Below are 22,159 nucleotides of genomic sequence, written 5' to 3'. Positions count from 1 at the left end.
AGAAACGGGCCCGCTGTAGTGGAAGCTGCAGGAGCAGCGCTAGGCATAGCGGTGGCAGCTGTAGTGGCAGGCGACAGGGCAGCAAGGGCCTGCTGAATGTCCTCGATCAGCTGCATAATCTTAGGCCCATGCTTGAGCACCCATTGCGGCAGATCACGCCCTGGAGGCTGCCACAGACCCGGGGACACTGAGGCCTTGGCCGAGTCTTTACTTTGAGGCCCGGGACGGAAGACAAGAAAGTCGGGTCACTTACATACGGACCGCCCTCCGGTGATGTGAATCCTCCGTTAGAGAAGGCAAAGTCAGAGGCACAGAAGCGGTTGGGTCCCGGTGAAGTGCTGGTATCAGATGCGGACTGCTCGTTCTGGTCAGCGGAGGCCTTGGCGGAGGCCCTGCTAAGACTTCCGTCATCCGATGTGGCAGCGCCCCAGCTGGTGTCGCTGTAGGATGGGAGCGGTGCTAGCAGGCGGGCAGGGTTTTGTGGCGGTACGCTCTCTGGCAGCTCCGGTTTCACAGAAGCTGCGGCTACAGGCAGACTTTCCTCGTGGGCTACACTCCATCTTGCTACACACTGGCGTGGTCTTGAGGACCTGGGAGGAGGCGGAGCGCAGAGGCTGAAGTTCCGGCCCAGTAGTCTGCCCAGCAACAATGACGTAATCTAGTGCAGGCGGCCAAAAAGGAGCAGTCCATGTAAAGTCTATGGCGCCGGGCTATTCCCGCGCTTTGGCAACATGGCGGTTAACCCCCTCCTCTCCAGGGTATGGCGCAGTTAGAAATTGAAGAAGACAGCGGCCATCTTGTGTACAGTCTAGGGCCCTGAGCGCCTCGATTACCCCCATGGTGATATGGCAAAGTCTTTCTGGGGATCGATAGTGTACCTTGAGAATACTGGTAGTCGGCACAACGTAGATAAGATCCTGTTCGTGACGCCAAAAATGCGATGCCCTGGCCCCTAGGGGCCACTCCGCAGTGTAGATGGTGACCGATGCAGCTGTAGGGTATAGGGTTGTCACGGTGTAGGCAGGAGGGTGATACAGCTGGAAACCGGCTCCTGACCATGCGGGAATACTGGGCATGCGATTCTTCGTTGTCCTTCTGTGACAGCACACAAACCTTCCATCCTTTCTGCAGCTGAAGGGGTCGGGGCGTCTCTTTGATATCTTCTATTTCCATTACACAGAAAAGCCATGGCGGAGCAGGGAAGCAATATGCTGCAGGTCAGTGAGTAGTGAGAGGGTCAGCGCCGCTCCGGCTCACTTCACATCAATGGACAGGACTGCGCTCTTCAAAGAGGCCCCTGACACCAGACGGCCATGTCTCCTCTCCGTTCTCTGCAACGCTTTTATCTTTTCTGATTTTGTTTAGGCTGCGGCAAATGTCATCATGGCTCCATGGGACGTATCAGATGCCACACATTGTAGACTGTGCGCAGTGCAGGGAGACAGCAGAGGGGGCGCAATGGGACTTATGCTGAAGAGCCTGCGAGGAAGGGGCCCTCCATAACTTCACACCACCGACCGAGATGAGACCCCTGGGGGAGGGTGTGTGTCCTGGCCCATAGATGAGACCCCGGGGGGAGGGTGTGTGTCCTGGCCCATAGATGAGACCCCGGGGGGAGGGTGTGTGTCCTGGCCCATAGATGAGACCCCGGGGGGAGGGTGTGTGTCCTGGCCCATAGATGAGACCCCAGGGGGAGGGTGTGTGTCCTGGCCCATAGATGAAATCCCAGGGGGAGGGTGTGTGTCCTGCCCCATAGATGAGACCCCAGGGGGAGGGTGTGTGTCCTGGCCCATAGATGAGACCCCGGGGGAGGGTGTGTGTCCTGGCCCATAGATGAGACCCCGGGCGGAGGGTGTGTGTCCTGCCCCATAGATGAGACCCCAGGGGGAGGGTGTGTGTCCTGGTCCATAGATGAGACCCCAGGGGGAGGGTGTGCGTCCTGGCCCATAGATGAGACCCCGGGGGGAGGGTGTGTGTCCTGCCCCATAGATGAGACCCCAGGGGGAGGGTGTGTGTCCTGGCCCATAGATGAGACCCCGGGGGGAGGGTGTGTGTCCTGCCCCATAGATGAGACCCCGGGGGGTGGGTGTGTATTTCCAGGCCCATAGATAAGATCCAGGGGGAGGGTGTGTGTCCTGGCCCATAGATGAGTGTGGCCCTTAGTGTTTTGCTCGATGATCTGGTGAGACCGTTAGGAGCACTGCCCCCCCCCCCCCCAATAACCCCGATCCGTTCCTGGCTGGCCCACCCCTCTCTAATTATAATTAATGGAGCGGTCCAGCCGGTGGTGGTCCTGATCGGAGCTATGGGGGGGGGTCAGTGATCCTAATGGGTGCAAACTACCAAGTGCACTGGAGCGGGAGAGGAGGAAGATAAGAGTCGGACTATCCTCCTCAGCGTCTCCTGTGCTAAAGGGACAGATCAGCTGTGTCTCCCCTGCTGAGAGTTCCCCTTTAATGCTGGTTACCGCGGACCCAGAGGATCAAGGGTTAATAGATATTTCTCCCCTCAGGATTTCCCTTCTTTCTTACTTTTGCCTTTTTCTTTGGTGACGATAAAGCCATGCGACTCTTCATCTGTCTCCTCTTTGCTTGGCGCGTTCTCGGCCCCCTCGCTCCCTCCCTGCCATTACCTGGCAGGTGCCTCACATAGACAGGGAGGAGAGGAGTGCTGCTCTCTGCTTGGCGTGTTCTCGGCCCCCTCGCTCCCTCCCTGCCATTACCTGGCGGGTGCCTCACATAGACAGGGAGGAGAGGAGTGCTGCTCTCTGCTTGGCGCGTCCTCGGCCCCCTCGCTCCCTCCCTGCCATTACCTGGTAGGGGCCTCACATAGACAGGGAGGAGAGGAGTGCTGCTCTTTGCTTGGCGCGTCCTCGGCCCCCTCGCTCCCACCCTGCCATTACCTGGTAGGGGCCTCACATAGACAGGGAGGAGAGGAGTGCTGCTCTTTGCTTGGCTCGTCCTCGGCCTCCTCGCTCCCTCCCTGCCATTACCTGGTAGGGGCCTCACATAGACAGGGAGGAGAGGAGTGCTGCTCTCTGCTTGGCGCGTCCTCGGCCCCCTCGCTCCCTCCCTGCCATTACCTGGTAGGGGCCTCACATAGACAGGGAGGAGAGGAGTGCTGCTCTTTGCTTGGCGCGTCCTCGGCCCCCTCGCTCCCACCCTGCCATTACCTGGTAGGGGCCTCACATAGACAGGGAGGAGAGGAGTGCTGCTCTTTGCTTGGCTCGTCCTCGGCCTCCTCGCTCCCTCCCTGCCATTACCTGGTAGGGGCCTCACATAGACAGGGAGGAGAGGAGTGCTGCTCTTTGCTTTCTATATAGATAGTGCCGCCATTCCTGCTGTCTCCTGCTCATCATCTAGGAACAAACAAACATCTGATCCCCACAATGCAGAGACGGCTCCTGGCTGCAATGTCTTATAGATGGGGAATTTATTCATGAGAATGTTTATATAAGAAACTGCAAGGCTACTACTGCCACCCAATGTGTAATATGACATAGTGCCGTATTACACCTCTAGCTATTGTACAGAAGCGTGCGCTCTCTCCCCCCTAGCTGCCTGTGCTATTACACACAGAGACAGGGAGCAGCTAGAGGGGCCACCCGAATGATCCGTAGGTTGTTTGGGCAGCCCACTGAAGTCAGCAGCTATTACACAGGGCACTGCGCTGCAACCATCGCTGTCTGGTCTCTAGTCAGGTGGTCTGCCTGCGACTTGCATCCATGTTACTCACATGTGACCTTTATGCCGGCCATAAGCTGTGCGACCATTGAGATCGGGGATGATTTAATCGGCCGTCACACGATTCACCATCCACCGCAGGCCGGGCTGGATCCTTCATGCGGCCCCAATTCCATCGCTGTCGGATACAAATCTTACACATGAAAAAGATAGAAATGGCCGAAGAAAAGATGCGATCAGCAGATGAATGAGCGGCTTCTCCTCCTCGCTGATCACTGGCCCCATCACACAGGGTTTCCATTCAGCCGATAGTCGTCCTGTGTATAACGGCCCTTACTGTATATAGTGATCAGAATCCACTGTGGGGTCCCAGTATTGTGACACTAAATCCAGAGGCCCTGTGCCCCTCATGTCCCCCACCATAGGTGACGTCCAGTGTCCCCCTCTGTGTATGGACTGGATGTCTATGTTCTCGGTGTCGGTCTCAGTGATCTCGGTGTAATCGGGTACATTACGGTACTTGTGATACTTACCGGGAGGATCTCCATTATCTTTATAGGCATTATTCTCCTTTTCTTGTTTTTTTCTCTTCACTTCTCAGAAGAAGTTTCCGCTGTCGTCTGAAGAGCGGTCTATGGAGAGCGTCTGTTCCCGTCTTAGCATCTAATGGGCTCTCTAAAGTGTGTTTTGCTGGAAGGGATTAGATCAGAAGACACTATGGGCCCAACCAGAAATAACCCGTTCTGGTAATGAGGTGGCGGTAATAATACCGGGAACAATACGGACTGGAGAGTAACTAGAGAGCGTATAAGTTATGTGTGAGAAGAGCAGCTGACCAGGGATGACAGAGTGTACAGTAATAAGGACGTCAAGCTTTGTTATATCTGCAATCTGTTCACCAGCTGCTGACGTATAACTGACTGCCGCTCCGTGCTGCTCCTCCCCGGCTGCCTTATAACTGACTGCCACTCTGCGCTGCTCCTCCTCAACTGCCTTATAACTGACTGCCGCTCCGCGGTGCTCCTCCCCATCTGCCTTATAACTGAGTGCCGTTCCGCGCTGCTCCTCCCCGGCTGCCTTATAACTGACTGCCGCTCCTCCCCAACTGCCTTATAACTGACTGCCCCTCCGTGCTGCTCCTCCCCAGCTGCCGTATAACTGACTGCCGCTCCGTGCTGCTCCTCCCCGGCTGCCTTATAACTGACTGCTGATCCGTGCTGCTCCTCCCCAGCTGCCTTTTAACTGACTGCCGCTCCTCCCCAGCTGCCTTATAACTGACTGCCGCTCCGTGCTGCTCCTCCCCAGCTGCCTTATAACTGACTTCCGCTCTGTGCCGCTCCTCCCCGGCTGCCGTATAACTGACTGCCGCTCTGTGCCGCTCCTCCCCGGCTGCCACATACCTGACTGCCGCTCCTCCCCAGCTGCCGCTTGACTGACTGCTGCTCCTCCCTGGCTGCCTTATAACTGACTGCTGCTCTGTGCCGCTCCTCCCCGTCTGCCTTATGACTGACTGCTGCTCCTCCCTGGCTGCCTTATAACTGACTGCTGCTCCGTGCCGCTTCTCCCCAGCTGCCTTATGACTGACTGCTGCTCCTCCCTGGCTGCATTATAACTGACTGCTGCGTGCTGCTCCTCCCCGGCTGCCTTATAACTGACTGCCGCTCGGTGCCGCTTCTCCCCAGCTGCCTTATAACTGACTGCCGCTCCTCCCCGGCTGCCATATAACTGACTGCCACTCCATGCTGCTCCTCCCCGGCTGCCTTATAATTGACTGCCGCTCCTTCCCGCCTGCCGTATAACTGACTGTCGCTCCTCCCCGGCTGCAGTATAACTGACTGCCGCTCTGTGTCGCTCCTCCCCCTCTGCCGTATACCCGACTTCCTGATTAAGGCTGTTCCTCCCCTGGTACCTTAAAACTGACTGACACACTCTGCCGCTCCTCCCCTGGTGCCTTAAAACTGACTGCTCCTCCCTGGGTGCTGTATAATAGACTGCTGTTCTATGCTGTTCCTCCCCAGCTGACAACTGACTGCTGCTTTGTGCCGATCCTCCCCCTCTGCTTTATACAGTAACTGACTGCCGTTCTGTGCCTTTGACGGCAACATTGTTGCTTCTCTCTAATGCTGGGAGGATTATTCTGAGGTCAAGTTGCTGATGAACTCCCTGTGATTAATCCTCCCAGCATTACAAAGACACTACAATGTTGCAGATAAAGCCTGCCAGGGACTTGTTTACATCAGCCGTCTCAGAATGGGGGGGGGGGGGGAGGGGGAGACAGAGAGAAAAGCGCACACACAGATTTCTGTATCTTTAGCAGATAGCTGCAGCTCAGAACTGGGGGAAGGAGACTGAATAGATAATAACAAGTATGGAAGAAATTGTTAGTCTCACCATAGGGAGCGACATATCAGAAGTTATATCTGAGTGGAGTACCCCTTTAAAATGAATTCGGATATTAAATAAGACCTAATCTTAATTAAGTAAAACCAATGAATTCAGACCCCTGCTCTGCACCCCAGGTTCCTAACCAAAGGGTGAGGGTCCTATAGAGGGTGATGGGGCACCTGACACACGACCTGTGCGGCATCACCCTGCTTCCACCACCATTACCCCTTAGTAATATTCTTTGTGTCTTCCGGAGCAGCGTTAGTCGTTGTACAGTGAGACAAGCAGACGCCACCATCTCCACTCCAGAAAGGTTATCGGATGCCCACAGCACAATCCGGGGGACGCTCCTGTGCCGCCCTAATGACCCCCGGGACAGACAGGAGCGATAACCAGAACACAGACTGCAGGCGACAAGCCCAGAACGCAGAGCGGCCGCTGTCACTCACCCCCCCCCCCCCCATCCATCTGATCTCACTCCTATACTCTATACTCCATCTATTGGTGACTGAGCACCAGTTATTTTTAGAGTTTCAGAATATTTTTGGAATTTTTGGAATCCCTACAGAATCTGAGCCGTAGGCATGTGCAGAGCTGCAATAAGAATTCTGATGGCTTCTGCCTAAACTTTGTCTTCTGTGAACCTCCTGCTTGTTCAGTGTCTCTACAGACAAAGCCCGCTGTTGTGCACCCAGAAAGTAGTGCAGCAAACTGTAGGAAAGCCATTGGGCAGCTGTAGAGGAGAAATCAAGGTACTTACAAACCTGTATTCCCTGTCTTAAAGGGGTACTCCAGAGAAAATGTTTCTCTTTTAAATCGACTCATGTCAAAAAGGTATACCGATCTGTGTATTACTTCTATTAAAAAATATCCAGTCTTCCAGTACTTATCAGCTGCTGTATATGCTGCAGGAAGTGGTGTATTCTCTCCAGTCTTCCGGTATTTATCAGCTGCTGTATGTCCTGCAGGAAGTGGTGTATTCTCTGTAGTCTGACACAGTGCTCTCTGCTGCCACCTCTGTCCCATGTCAGGAACTGTCCAGAGCAGGAGAGGTTTTCTATGGGAATTTGCTGCTGCTCTGGACAGTTCCTGACATGGACAGAGGGGGCAGCAGAGAGCACTGTGTCAGACTGGAGAGAACACACTTTCTGCAGGACATACAGCAGCTGATAAGTACGCGAACACTGCAAACAAAGTTTCCCTTTAAAGTTTATCTCCAGTTGTGTAAATTCTATAGCACTGCGTTCCCCTGGGTGATACTCTTTCAGGGTTGGATCTAACGGGTTGCGGCTATGATCACTGACTCCAGCATAGCTGCTCTCCATCTCATGGCTCAGCTGCGGCGCTCTCCCTCCCCCATGCTTTACACTGCAGCTCTGCCTCTGTAATTACATACTCGGCAGGGATTCCGTACACCGGGATCTGATTACATTACAGTAAGAACAGAAGATTATAAACTACAAGTACGGACCCCCAGAGAGAAGCAGATTAATAGGAGACAGCGGCGTATAGACGGCAGAGAATGAGGCCCGCTGGGGGCTACGGGAGCCGGGACTGGACGTCCCTGGTGACAGGTCTACTACACACACATGTAACACAATGGATCTGCTGAAACCACCACTCGGATATATATATATATATATATATATATATATATATATATATATATATGTATATATACAGTGGTGCCTTGGATTAGGAGCATAATCAGTTCTGGGACGGCGCTTGTAATCCAAATCACTCTTATACCAAAGCAAATTTTCCCATAAGAAATCACTGATCTGCATACATAACATGTAGAAGAGATGAAACAATGAGAAGCAGCAGAATCTGTGATATTATAAGTTACTGTACAGTATAGCAGCATGTGGTATATAATGTATAGTAACTGTATAACCCTGATAACACAGCAGCTGGATATGTGATATATAAGTTACTGTACAGTATAGCAGCATGTGGTATATAATGTATAGTAACTGTATAACCCTGATAACACAGCAGCTGGATATGTGATATATAAGTTACTGTACAGTATAGCAGCATGTGGTATATATAATGTATAGTAACTGTATAACCCTGATAACACAGCAGCTGGATATGTGATATATAAGTTACTGTACAGTATAGCACCATGTGGTGTATAATGTATAGTAACTGTATAACCCTGATAACACAGCAGCTGGATATGTGATATATAAGTTACTGTACAGTATAGCAATCAGCATGTGGTATATAATGTATAGTAACTGTATAACCCTGATAACACAGCAGCTGGATATGTGATATATAAGTTACTGTACAGTATAGCAGCATGTGGTATATAATGTATAGTGACTGTATAACCCTGATAACACTGCAGCTGGATATGTGATATATAAGTTACTGTACAGTATAGCAGCATGTGGTATATAATGTATAGTAACTATATAACCCTGATTACACAGCAGCTGGATATGTGATATATAAGTTACTGTACAGTATAGCAGCATGTGGTATATAATGTGTAGTAACTGTATAACCCTGATAACACAGCAGCTGGATATGTGATATATAAGTTACTGTACAGTATAGCAATCAGCATGTGGTATATAATGTATAGTAACTGTATAACCCTGATAACACAGCAGCTGCTGGATATGTGATATATAAGTTACTGTACAGTATAGCAATCAGCATGTGGTGTATAATGTATAGTAACTGTATAACCCTGATAACACAGCAGCTGGATATGTGATATATAAGTTACTGTACAGTATAGCAGCACGTGGTATATAATGTATAGTAACAGTGTAACCCTGATAACACAGCAGCTGGATATGTGATATATAAGTTACTGTACAGTATAGCAGCATGTGGTATATATAATGTATAGTAACTGTATAACCCTAATAACACAGCAGCTGGATATGTGATATATAAGTTACTGTACAGTATAGCACCATGTGGTGTATAATGTATAGTAACTGTTTAACCCTGATAACACAGCAGCTGGATATGTGATATATAAGTTACTGTACAGTATAGCAATCAGCATGTGGTATATAATGTATAGTAACTGTATAACCCTGATAACACAGCAGCTGGATATGTGATATATAAGTTACTGTACAGTATAGCAGCATGTGGTATATAATGTATAGTGACTGTATAACCCTGATAACACTGCAGCTGGATATGTGATATATAAGTTACTGTACAGTATAGCAAGTTACTGTACAGTATAGCAGCATGTGGTATATAATGTATAGTAACTGAATAACCCTGATAACACAGCAGCTGGATATGTGATATATGTTACTGTACAGTATAGCAGCATGTGGTGTATAATGTATAGTAACTGTACAACCCTGATAACACAGCAGCTGGATATGTGATATATAAGTTACTGTACAGTATAGCAGCATGTGGTATATAATGTATAGTAACTGTATAACCCTGATAACACAGCAGCAGCTGGATATGTGATATATAAGTTACTGTACAGTATAACAATCAGCATGTGGTGTATAATGTATAGTAACTGTATAACCCTGATAACACAGCAGCTGGATATGTGATATATAAGTTACTGTACAGTATAGCAATCAGCATGTGGTATATAATGTATAGTAACTGTATAACCCTGATAACACAGCAGCTGGATATGTGATATATAAGTTACTGTACAGTATAGCAGCATGTGGTATATAATGTATAGTAACTGTATAACCCTGATAACACAGCAGCTGGATATGTGATATATAAGTTACTGTACAGTATAGCAGCATGTGGTATATAATGTATAGTAACTGTATAACCCTGATAACACAGCAGCTGGAGATGTGATATATAAGTTACTGTACAGTATAGCAGCATGTGGTATATAATATATAGTAACTGTATAACCTTGATAACACAGCAGCTGGATATTTGATATATAAGTTACTGTACAGTATAGAAATCAGCATGTGGTATATAATGTATAGTAACTGTATAACCCTGATAACAGAGCAGCAGCAGCTTGTAGATACAGGATGGATATGCAGATCCCCATAATACAGGCTAGAATAGAGAAGCAGGGCTGCTGCCAGAGGTCTGTGTGGTCACAAGACAGCAATGGACCAATCAGGAAGTGAGAATCACAGAGCTGTGCAGGAGGACAGTGACAGAGAGTTTATATACAGCAGTGTGTATAGCTGAGTGTAAGTGCAGGCACATTATAGCAGCAGTGTGTATAGCTGAGTGTAAGTGCAGCCACATTATAGCAGGGATGGAGAGGATGGGAAACACAAGAGACTGCAAGGAGCATGAAGGAGTGAACAGGGCAGATGTGGGCACATAGAGAGGTTACAGCTATGGAGAGATTACCTCCAAAGTCCTGTCCCCTGATGTAAGCCCCAGCCTGAAGTGGATCTGCTATGATTTGGAAGATGAGGGAGACTTCCTGGGTCAGAGTACAGGGCTGTAGACCCCGCTATGCAGACCCTGCCCCTCCTCCACCACTTCCCCTCCCACCCAGTACAGGGAGCTCTTACACCAAGTTACAACTTTGAAAAACTGTGAGCTCTTCTTGCAAAACTTTCTCCAAGTTACTCTTAAACCAAGGTATAACTGTATTTTTTCTACTTTGCCTTTATCCGCTTCTTCTGTGTCATTGTTCTTCCCTTCGCCCCCCCCTCTCTCTTCCATCACCCCCTCGCCCACCATGTCTCTTCTATCACCCCCTCGCCCACCATGTCTCTTCTATCACCCCCTCGCCCACCATGTCTCTTCTATCACCCCCTCGCCCACCATGTCTCTTCTATCACCCCTTCGCCCCCCCTCTCTCTTCCATCACCCCCTCGCCCACCATGTCTCTTACATCACCCCCTCGCCCACCATGTCTCTTACATCACCCCCTCGCCCACCATGTCTCTTACATCACCCCTTCGCCTGCCGTCTCTCTTCCAACACCCCGTCGCCCGTCGTCTCTCTTCCATCACCCCCTCGCCTGCAGTCTCTCTTCCATCTCCCCCGCCCTCTCTCTTCCATCACCCCCTCGCCCACCCTCTCTCTTTCATCACCCCCTCGCCCGCCCTCTCTCTTCCATCACCCCCTCGCCTGCCCTCTCTCTTCCATCACCCCCTCGCCCACCCTCTCTATTCCATCACCCCCTCACCCGCCCTCTCTCCTCCATCACCCCCTCACCCGCCCTCTCTCCTCCATCACCCCCTCGCCCGCCCTCTCTCTTCCATCACCCCCTTGCATACCCTCTCTCTTCCATCACCCCCTTGCCCGCCCTCTCTCTTCCATCACCCCCTCGCCCGCCCTCTCTGTTTCATCACCTCCTCGCCCGCTGTCTCTCTTCCATCACCCCCTCGCCCGCCCTCTCTCTTCCATCACCCCCTTGCCCGCCCTCTCTCTTCCATCACCCCCTTGCCCACGCTCTCTCTTCCATCACCCCTTCGCCCGCCCTCTCTCTTCCATCACCCCCTCACCCGCAGTCTCTCTTCCATCACCCCCTTGCCCGCCCTCTCTCTTCCATCACCCCCTTGCCCACCATGTCTCTTCCATCACCCCCTCGCCTGCAGTCTCTCTTCTATCACCCCCTCGCTCGCCCTCTCTCTTCCATTACTTCCTCGCCCGCTGTCTCTCTTCCATCACCCCCTCGCCCGCCCTCTCTCTTCCATCACCCCCTTGCCCGCCCTCTCTCTTCCATCACCCCCTTGCCCACGCTCTCTCTTCCATCACCCCCTCGCCCGCCCTCTCTCTTCCATCACCCCCTCGCCCGCCCTCTCTGTTTCATCACCCCCTCGCCTGCTGTCTCTCTTCCATCACCCCCTCACCCACCCTCTCTCTTCCATCACCCCCTCGCCCGCCCTCTCTGTTTCATCACCTCCTCGCCCGCTGTCTCTCTTCCATCACCCCCTCGCCCACCCTCTCTCTTCCATCACCCCCTCGCCCGCCCTCTCCCATCACCCCCTTGCCCACCCTCTCTCTTCCATCACCCCCTCGCCCGCCCTCTCTCTTCCATCACCCCCTCGCCCGCCCTCTCTCTTCCATCACCCCCTCGCCCGCCCTCTCTCTTCCATCACCCCCTCGCCCTGTACAGCTTCTTTTTTTCCCTGGCACACATCATTGGCAGCCGGAGGTGTTATTAGACGGCGTGTATCTATAATTTTGGCCTGTGTATACGGCCCGCAGCTGTGTAATTGCCAGCCCTGATGTACGGGGGACAGGAGACAGATTCCTACTATTCACTGAGGAGGAAACAAGATTTTTTGACAACAAAACGTTCCTGTCTAAATCCAGCGCAAATTATCTCCCTCCGCCGTCGCCGCCTGTCTGTTCCCGGGGATCCAACACTGTGAAGGGCCAACATCTGCAGCTCCACCTGGAGTTATAAAGGGTCCTGTGGTTATCATTGTCAGAGGGCATCAATTATCAGCCGCGGGGGCGGACTTTTGTTATTTACATGGCGGCTCGTGGGCGACGAGGTTACACACAAAAGTATAAGTATAATAATAATGGTATCGTATAACACCGACCGTCACACATCGCAGGATCCACTTCTCATTCCTATTGTTCATTTTACTTTTTGGCTTTCTGTTTAAAGGGGAAGTTCACAAAAAATTATCTCAAATCAACTGGTGCCAGCAAGTGCGAGATATTCGTAATTTACTTCTATTACAAAATCTCTAGTCCTCCAATACTTATCAGCTGCTGTATGTCCTGCAGGAAGGGGTGTATTCTCTCCAGTCTGACACAGTGCTCTCTGCTGCCACCCCTGTCCATGTCAGGAACTGTCCAGAGCAGCAGCAAATCCCCATAGAAAACCTCTCCTGCTCAGAACAGTTCCTGCCATGGACAGAGGTGGCAGCAGAGAGCACTGTGTTACACTGAAGAGAATACACCACTTAGTAGTATGTTGCATCTGCTTTGGCCTTTTAGAATTGCAGCAATTTATGAAGAGGTTTTGCAGAAATATGGACCCATTCAGACATGATCACTTCTCAGGTTTTTGATGCACATTAGATAAAGGTTGTGACTCTGAACAGCCCATTCTGTCTAATCACAGAGATGTCTATAGGATTAAGATCTAGTGACTGTGATAGCCAGGGAAGCGAGGAGAACTCACTGCCATGTTCCTGGATCCAATCCATGACTACATGACCCTTGTGGATGGTCCATTGTCCTTTTGACAGTCTCCTTTTGCTATAGAGGAAACAGCTGCCATGAAGGGATGAACATGGTCACCACAATGGCCACCTGACTGGCCATGTTTCTTCACAGAGCTCTGGATCCATCTGACCGGCCATGTTTCTCTATAGAGAGCTGGATCCATCTGACTGGCCATGTTTCTCCACAGAGATCTGGATCCATCTGACTGGCCATGTTTCTTCACAGAGATCTGGATCCATCTGACCGGCCATGTTTCTTCTCAGAGATCTGGATCCATCTGACCAGCCATATTTCTTCTCAGAGATCTGGATCCATCTGACCGGCCATATTTCTTCTCAGAGATCTGGATCCATCTGACCGGCCATGTTTCTCCACAGAGATCTGGATCCATCTGACCGGCCATGTTTCTTCTCAGAGATCTGGATCCATCTGACCGGCCATGTTTCTTCTCAGAGATCTGGATCCATCTGACCGGCCATGTTTCTCCACAGAGATCTGGATCCATCTGACCGGCCATGTTTCTCCACAGAGATCTGGATCCATCTGACCAGCCATATTTCTTCTCAGAGATCTGGATCCATCTGACCGGCCATGTTTCTTCTCAGAGATCTGGATCCATCTGACCGGCCATGTTTCTTCTCAGAGATCTGGATCCATCTGACCGGCCATGTTTCTCCACAGAGATCTGGATCCATCTGACCGGCCATGTTTCTCCACAGAGATCTGGATCCATCTGACCGGTCATGTTGCTCCTCAGAGATCTGTATCCATCTGACCGGCCATGTTTTCCCATAGAGATCTGGATCCATCTAACCTCCATGTTTCTCCACAGAGATCTGGATCCATCTGACCGGCCATGTTTCTCTATAGAGATCTGGATCCATCTGAATGGCCATGTTTCTTCACAGAGATCTGGATCCATCTGACCGGCCATGTTTCTTCACAGAGATCTGGATCCATCTGACCGGCCATGTTTCTCCTCAGAGATCTGGATCCATCTGACCGGCCATGTTTCTTCACAGAGATCTGGATCCATCTGACCGGCCATGTTTCTCCACAGAGATCTGGATCCATCTGACCGGCCATGTTTCTCCAAAGAGATCTGGATCCATCTGATCAGCCATGTTTCTCCACAGAGATCTGGATCCATCTGACCGGCCATGTTTCTTCACAGAGATCTGGATCCATCTGATCGGCCATGTTTCTCCACAGAGATCTGGATCCATCTGACCGGCCACGTTTCTTCACAGAGAACTGGATCCGTGTGACCGCCCATGTTTCTCCTCAGAGATCTGGATCCATCTGACTGGCCACGTTTCTTCACAGAGAACTGGATCCATCTGACCGGCCATGTTTCTCCACAGAGATCTGGATCCTTCTGATCGGCCATGTTTCTCCACAGAGATCTGGATCCATCTGACCGCCCATGTTTCTCTACATAGATCTGGATCCATCTGACCGGCCATGTTTCTCCATAGAGATCTGGATCCATGTGACTGGCAATGGGCTCCATTAAAAGGGCCAGTCAGTATATTAATTCCCAATTGAGGGATGTATAGCAGAAAAGCAGAAATTATAAACTTATGAAGTTACAATAACAGATCATGTAGAAGAGAATGTTATAGTTGTTTTGTGTAAATGCCAACTCTAAGCCTGTGTCCTATCCGGCACCCGCACCTTCATACCTTCATCTTGTACGTCTTTATTCTGACCTTCGAAGCTGTTGTCTGACAATCAGAGCGGCTGCCGGAGCCGGCATTTACACGCGGTGATGGCAGACTGCTGACCTGGAAGAATGTGCATCCAAAGTTATACTAATGGAAGAACACGGCGGACAGATCACCGATGTCTGGGCGAGCAACCAAAGAAGACACCGCCGGCTGCTGGTTACAGCGCTCAATGCAGTGACATCCTAGGTGCATTGCCCCCTGGGAAACATCAATATGTGAAAAGGTCTGCGGAGCCTTAGGTATCTGGGGAACAAAGGAGCAGCTTCAAGAAGTAATGGCCCCCATTACATGTTATTACCGAGACCTCGCAGCCTTGGCTCTCATCGCTCATTGGAGCATGATTAAATAGGTGCAAGTGGCTCTGGATTGGCAGACGGCTGTAGCTGATAGAAACAAGCTGCATCTATAAATCCAGAGCAGTTGGCCGCCTGCGCACCCTAGTGGCCAAAGGTGTCATTGCAGTAGAAGGTGGAAGAAGATGCTGGAAGAGACAGGCAGCCCCAGGACGAGAATGGTGCACAGCAGAGGACAGGACAGAGCACAGGACAGAGGACAGGACAGGAGTCTCATCTGGCAGCACTACACAGGCAATAATCTGCCCCTTCAGCCATGAGCCTTGTGGCACTGCCCTTTCCATTGACAACTATGAAATACAATAACACTAACATGCATGGATGTGGTCTGACACGTTGGTATCATGGAGCCGCAGACAGATCCAGTATTTAAAGGTTACTTCCTAGTTATTCCACCCACCATCTCGGAGCCATCACCCCCATCGGTTGTTAATACTAAGTGAATTAGATTCGGCATTGATGGTACTGCGGCGAGGCCTCCGTCTATAAGTGCGGGATAGAAATCCCCCCTGACTCCATTGGGAGGGGGTTAAACAAGCGCGTAATTGTAATTATGTGGGAGGACAGATTCCACCCGGCTAAATGGAAATCATTCGCTAAATGTCTAATGGAGGCCGCAGCCTCCCCTGTTATTACTATTAGTAATGGGAGGAGGGGTCAGGAGAAGAGATACAGACAAGCACTTATGTTGTGTCCTATACAGTATACAGTGTCTATCCTAATATAGTGTATACATCACAGTATATAGTATACAGTATCTATCCTAATATAGTGTATCCATCCCAGTATATAGTATACAGTATCTATCCTAATATAGTGTATCCATCCCAGTATACAGTATATAGTATACAGTATCTATCCTAATATAGTGTATCCATCCCAGTATACAGTATATAGTATCTATCCTAATATAGTGTATCCATCACAGTATATAGTATACAGTATCTATCCTAATACAGTGGTGCCTTGGATTACGAGCATAATGTGTTCCGGGACTGTGCTTGTAATCCAAATCCACTCTTAAACCAAAGCAAATTTTCCCATAAGAATTCATAGAAATGCAGACAATTGGTTCCACGCCCCAAAAATAATGATTTATTATTCTGAATAACATGTAAAACAAATGAAACAAACATTCAGAAACAGCTGACTATGTGATATTATAAGTTACTGTCCAGTAATGGAGAAGATGGGAAACACAAGGGCGACTGCAGGGAGCAGGAAGGAATGAGCAGGGCAGATGTGGGCACATACATGCAGCGCTCTCTGTCCGGGGAGAGAGGGGTTACAGCTATGGAGAGATTACCTCCACAGTCCTGTCCCCTGATGTAAGCCCCAGCCTGAAGTGGATCTGCTATGATTTGGAAGATGAGGGAGACTTCCTGGGTCAGAGTACAGGGCTGTAGGCCCCGCTATGCAGACCATGCCCCTCCTCCACTCGCGCTCCCACCCAGTACAGGGAGCTCTTACACCAAAGCAATGCTCTTAAACCAAGTCACAATTTTGAAAAACTGTGAGCTCTTAAACCAAGTTACTCTTAAACCAAGGTACCACTGTATAGTGTATCCATTCCAGTAAACAGTATATAGTATCTATCCTAATATAGTGTATCCATCCCAGTATACAGTATCTATCCTAATATAGTGTATCCATACCAGTATAAAGTATACAGTATCTATCCATATATAGTGTATCCATCCCAGTATATAGTATACAGTATCTATCCTAATATAGTGTATCCATCCCAGTATACAGTATCTATCCATATATAGTGTATCCATCCCAGTATATAGTATACAGTATCTATCCTAATATAGTGTATCCATCCCAGTATACAGTATCTATCCTAATATAGTGTATCCATCCCAGTATACAGTATCTATCCTAATATAGTGTATCCATCCCAGTATACAGTATATAGTATCTATCCTAATATAGTGTATCCATTCCAGTATATAGTATACAGTATCTATCCTAATATAGTGTATCCATCCCAGTATATAGTATACAGTATCTATCCATATATAGTGTATCCATCCCAGTATATAGTATATAGTATAAAGTATCTATCCTAATATAGTGTATCCATCCCAGTATATAGTATATAGTATAAAGTATCTATCCTAATATAGTGTATCCATCCCAGTATATAGTATATAGTATACAGTATCTATCCTAATATAGTGTATCCATCCCAGTATACATTATCTATCCCAGTACAATGGATAACTACAATATATCCATCCCAGTACATTGTATCCATCCCAGTATAGTGTATCTATCCCAGTATAGTGTATCTATTCCAGTATAGTGTATCCATCCCAGAATAGTGTATCTATCCCAGTATAGTGTATCTATGCCAGTATAGTGTATCTATGCCAGTACAATGTATCTATGCCAGTACAATGTATACATCCCAGTATAGTGTATCTATTCCAGTAGTGTATCCATCCCAGTACAATGTATCCATCCCAGTACAATGCATCCATCCCAGTTTAGTGTATCTATTCCAGTAGTGTATCCATCCCAGTACAATGTATCCATCCCAGTACAATGCATCCATCCCAGTTTAGTGTATCTATTCCAGTATAGTGTATCTATGCCAGTACAATGTATCTATGCTAGTACAATGTATCCATCCCAGTATAGTGTATCTATTCCAGTATAGTGTATCTATGCCAGTACAATGTATCTATGCCAGTACAATGTATCTATGCCAGTATAGTGTATCTATTCCAGTATAGTGTATCTATGCCAGTACAATGTATCTATGCCAGTACAATGTATCTATGCCAGTATAGTGTATCTATTCCAGTATAGTGTATCTATGCCAGTACAATGTATCTATGCCAGTATAGTGTATCTATCCCAGTATAGTGTATCTATTCCAGTACAATGTATCCATCCCAGTATAGTGTATCTATTCCAGTATAGTGTATCTATGCCAGTACAATGTATCCATCCCAGTACAATGCATCCATCCCAGTATAGTGTATCTATGCCAGTATAGTGTATCTATGCCAGTACAATGTATCTATGCCAGTACAATGTATCCATCCCAGTACAATGTATCCATCCCAGTATAGTGTATCTATTCCAGTATAGTGTATCTATGCCAGTACAATGTATCCATCCCAGTACAATGCATCCATCCCAGTATAGTGTATCTATGCCAGTATAGTGTATCTATGCCAGTACAATGTATCTATGCCAGTACAATGTATCCATCCCAGTACAATGTATCCATCCCAGTATAGAGTATCTATTCCAGTATAGTGTATCTATTCCAGTATAGTGTATCTATGCCAGTACAATGTATACATCCCAGTATAGTGTATCTATTCCAGTATAGTGTATCTATGCCAGTACAATGCATCCATCCCAGTATAGTGTATCTATTCCAGTATAGTGTATATATCCCAGTACTATATATATATATATATATATATATATATATATATATATATATATATATATATATATCCCAGTACAATGTATCCATCCCAGTATAGTGTTATCTATCCCAGTACAGTGTATCCATCCCAGTGATCCTAGCAGTGCCCTGATCGAGCGGAGGTGTAACTGCAAAACTACAACTACAATCATGACCTGCGTCTGTATGTATGTATGTATATATATATATATATATTTATATATAAAATGTATGACTGTATGTATGTATGTGCTGTGTGTATAGCTTATGTGTCTCTGAATGGGTATATATGTACCTGACCATATGTACTTATGGGACTGTATGTGTCTCTATGTATGACATGCCTCTGCCTGGGTGTATAAGTGGGTGTCTATCTATCTATCTATCTATCTATCTATCTATCTATCTATCTATCTATATGCACGTATACACGCAGGCAGAGGAACATACATACATAGAGACACATACAGTCCATTAAGTACATATAGTCAGGCAAATATATACACATTCAGAGACACATAAGCTGTACACACAAGCACATACATACATACATACATACATACAGTCACACACACATACACAGAGGCACTCTTACTTACATACAGTCATACACATACACACACACATACAGAGGCACTCTCACTTACATACTGGACAGTCATACACATACACACACACATACAGAGGCACTCTCACTTACATACTGTACAGTCATACACATACACACACACATACAGAGGCACTCTCACTTACATACAGTCATACACACACACACACACACACAGAGGCACTCTCACTTACATACAGTCATACGCATGCGCGCACACACACATACACACACGGAGGCACTCTCACATACAGTCATACACATACAGAGGCACTCTCACTTACATACAATCATACACACACACACACATACAGAGGCACTCTCACTTACATACAGTCATACACATACACACACACACACACACACACATACAGAGGCACTCTCACTTACATACAGTCATACACATACACACACAGAGGCACTCTCACCTACATACAGTCATACACACGCACGCGCGCGCACACACACACGGAGGCACTCTCACTTACATACAGTCATACACATACACACACACACACATACAAAGGCACTCTCACTTACATACAGTCACACACATACACACACACAGAGGCACTCTCATTTACATACAGTCATACCCACGCACGCGCGCGCGCACACACACACATACGGAGGCACTCTCCCTTACATACAGTCATACACACACACACACATACAGAGGCACTCTCACTTACATACAGTCATACACATACACACACACAGAGGCACTCTCACTTACATACAGTCATACCCACGCACGCGCACACACACACACACACACACACACACACACACACGGAGGCACTCTCACTTACATACAGTCATATACACACACACACATACAGAGGCACTCTCACTTACATTCAGTCACACACATACACACAGAGGCACTCTCACTTACATACAGTCATACACACGCACGCACACACATACATACATACATACATACAGTCATATACACACACACACATACATACAGTCATAGACACACACACCCACACACACACACACACATACATACAGTCATATACACACACACACATACATACATACATACATACAGTCATATAAACACACACATCCATACATACATACAGTCATACACACACACACACATACAGCTGTACATAGAGGCACTCACAGAGTCCTTCTCTCCTGTATGTTGCCAGCAGTGTGTGGGCGGAGCTTCCTCCTGCAGGGGGCAGGGACTGCCCAGTGCCCCCCTGTATGCTGTCTCCTCCTCCTCTCCCCACTGTTTCTGGGACTAGTAGCCACGGTAAGAAGGCCTTGTGCAGCAGATCTCCTCCTCCTCCTCCAGTAGCCATGTAATGGGGTGGGGCCCTCGTCTGGCAGCGCCTCCTTAGTGTGGTGGTGGCCCTCAGCAGTTGCTTAGGCAGCAGGGACAGGGGGCCTGGGAGGGAGCGATGGAGGGAGGGGTGTCCACTGCGCTGCCTGTTACTTTTTTAAATGCAGGTTTTACAGCCTAGGCGGCCTCCCATGACCTGGCCGTCTGCACAGCCCACCAGTCTACCAGAGGTCCCATTATGGAGGGTGAGCAGCCTGCCGGCCTATGCGTACAGTTCTCCTGAACCGGCTGTCATTATCACATTGGGGAGAACTGCAGAGGGACAGGAAGTGGTGAAGGGGCCTGGTTGCCATGTCGACCGCTGCGACCCCTATAGCGATGCCACTGCTATAAGACCAGCACAGACACCATGAGGCCATGCAGATAAGATGGAGCCACTGATCGTAGCTGCAGAGTCTCTCATTATACATTGGTTATCTATTATTCATGTTCCTGGTAGATGCTGTTAGCACAAGGAGACGCCTGGTTCCTCTCATATATCTGTCTGAGCTTATGTGCAAAGTGTCAAAGAGGCTTTCCCAAGCTCCTGTAATACCTTCTGGCTCCCCTTACCATCCCTCTCCCTGTTTGACTGTCAGCTGGAAGCTGTAGGGAGGGGAGGGGGAGCGAGGAGGCGTTACAGCCCTCAGCACTTCAGGAGCTTGAGAACTGGCACTGTTGATGTGAACATGAGCTAAGCTGCAGTTACAGGTCACCACCCACCATCATCTCAGGAGTGACAGCCCGCTCAGCCAATCCCGGGAGAGAACAGTGTTATGGCCAGTGATTGGCTGACCGGGCTGTCAGTCTTGGAAGGGGCAGCGGCTGCAGTCAGTGGGGGCACCGGACACACCAGAGGAGGACACCGGGGGTAAGCATAGGCTCTTCATTATTTCCTATATAACAGCAAGGATATATTAAGGATATAGGATATAGGATTAAGGATATATTAACATTATTAATACCTGAGAATTTCCCTAACTGGGAAAGGGGGTCCTTGAAGCTAAAAACATAAGGAGAAAAACGGCCACCAGAATTCCTCAACCGATACCCGTATAGACATCACATTCTCGCCCCCAGCCGGTTACCCCAGGCTCAGGAGCCCCCGTACATCCAACACCACTGGCCGATTTCCAATTAATAATTCCAACTACTCCCCGGGACACCACCCAGCCAGGAGCCCATACTCTTCTCCATTATCGGATGATCCACCATTTAAAGTGGGGTGCATCTCTCATTATGTACCCCTTCCATTCCTTTTAAACCAACCCCAAGGACCCCCTAACCCGCCACCGCGAGCACACTTGACCCCTTAAGTGTGCGAGCTCCCCCACAGCCCAAGAGCTCTCTCCACACCCTCCTGCAGAGCCAAGGCCCACAGATCCAACCCAATATCGTTGAGGTGAACCCCATCCTCCAACCAAAAATTCCCGGAACCATCCTCAAGGTCCCAATGCCGAACAGCCACCCCGCCATTCCTGGCCAC

The sequence above is a fragment of the Dendropsophus ebraccatus genome, chromosome 14 (genome assembly GCF_027789765.1).
Source record: "Dendropsophus ebraccatus isolate aDenEbr1 chromosome 14, aDenEbr1.pat, whole genome shotgun sequence".
Lineage (NCBI taxonomy): Eukaryota > Metazoa > Chordata > Amphibia > Anura > Hylidae > Dendropsophus > Dendropsophus ebraccatus.
The sequence above is the reverse complement of the archived record's forward strand: the minus strand, read 5'-3'. Positions refer to the sequence as shown.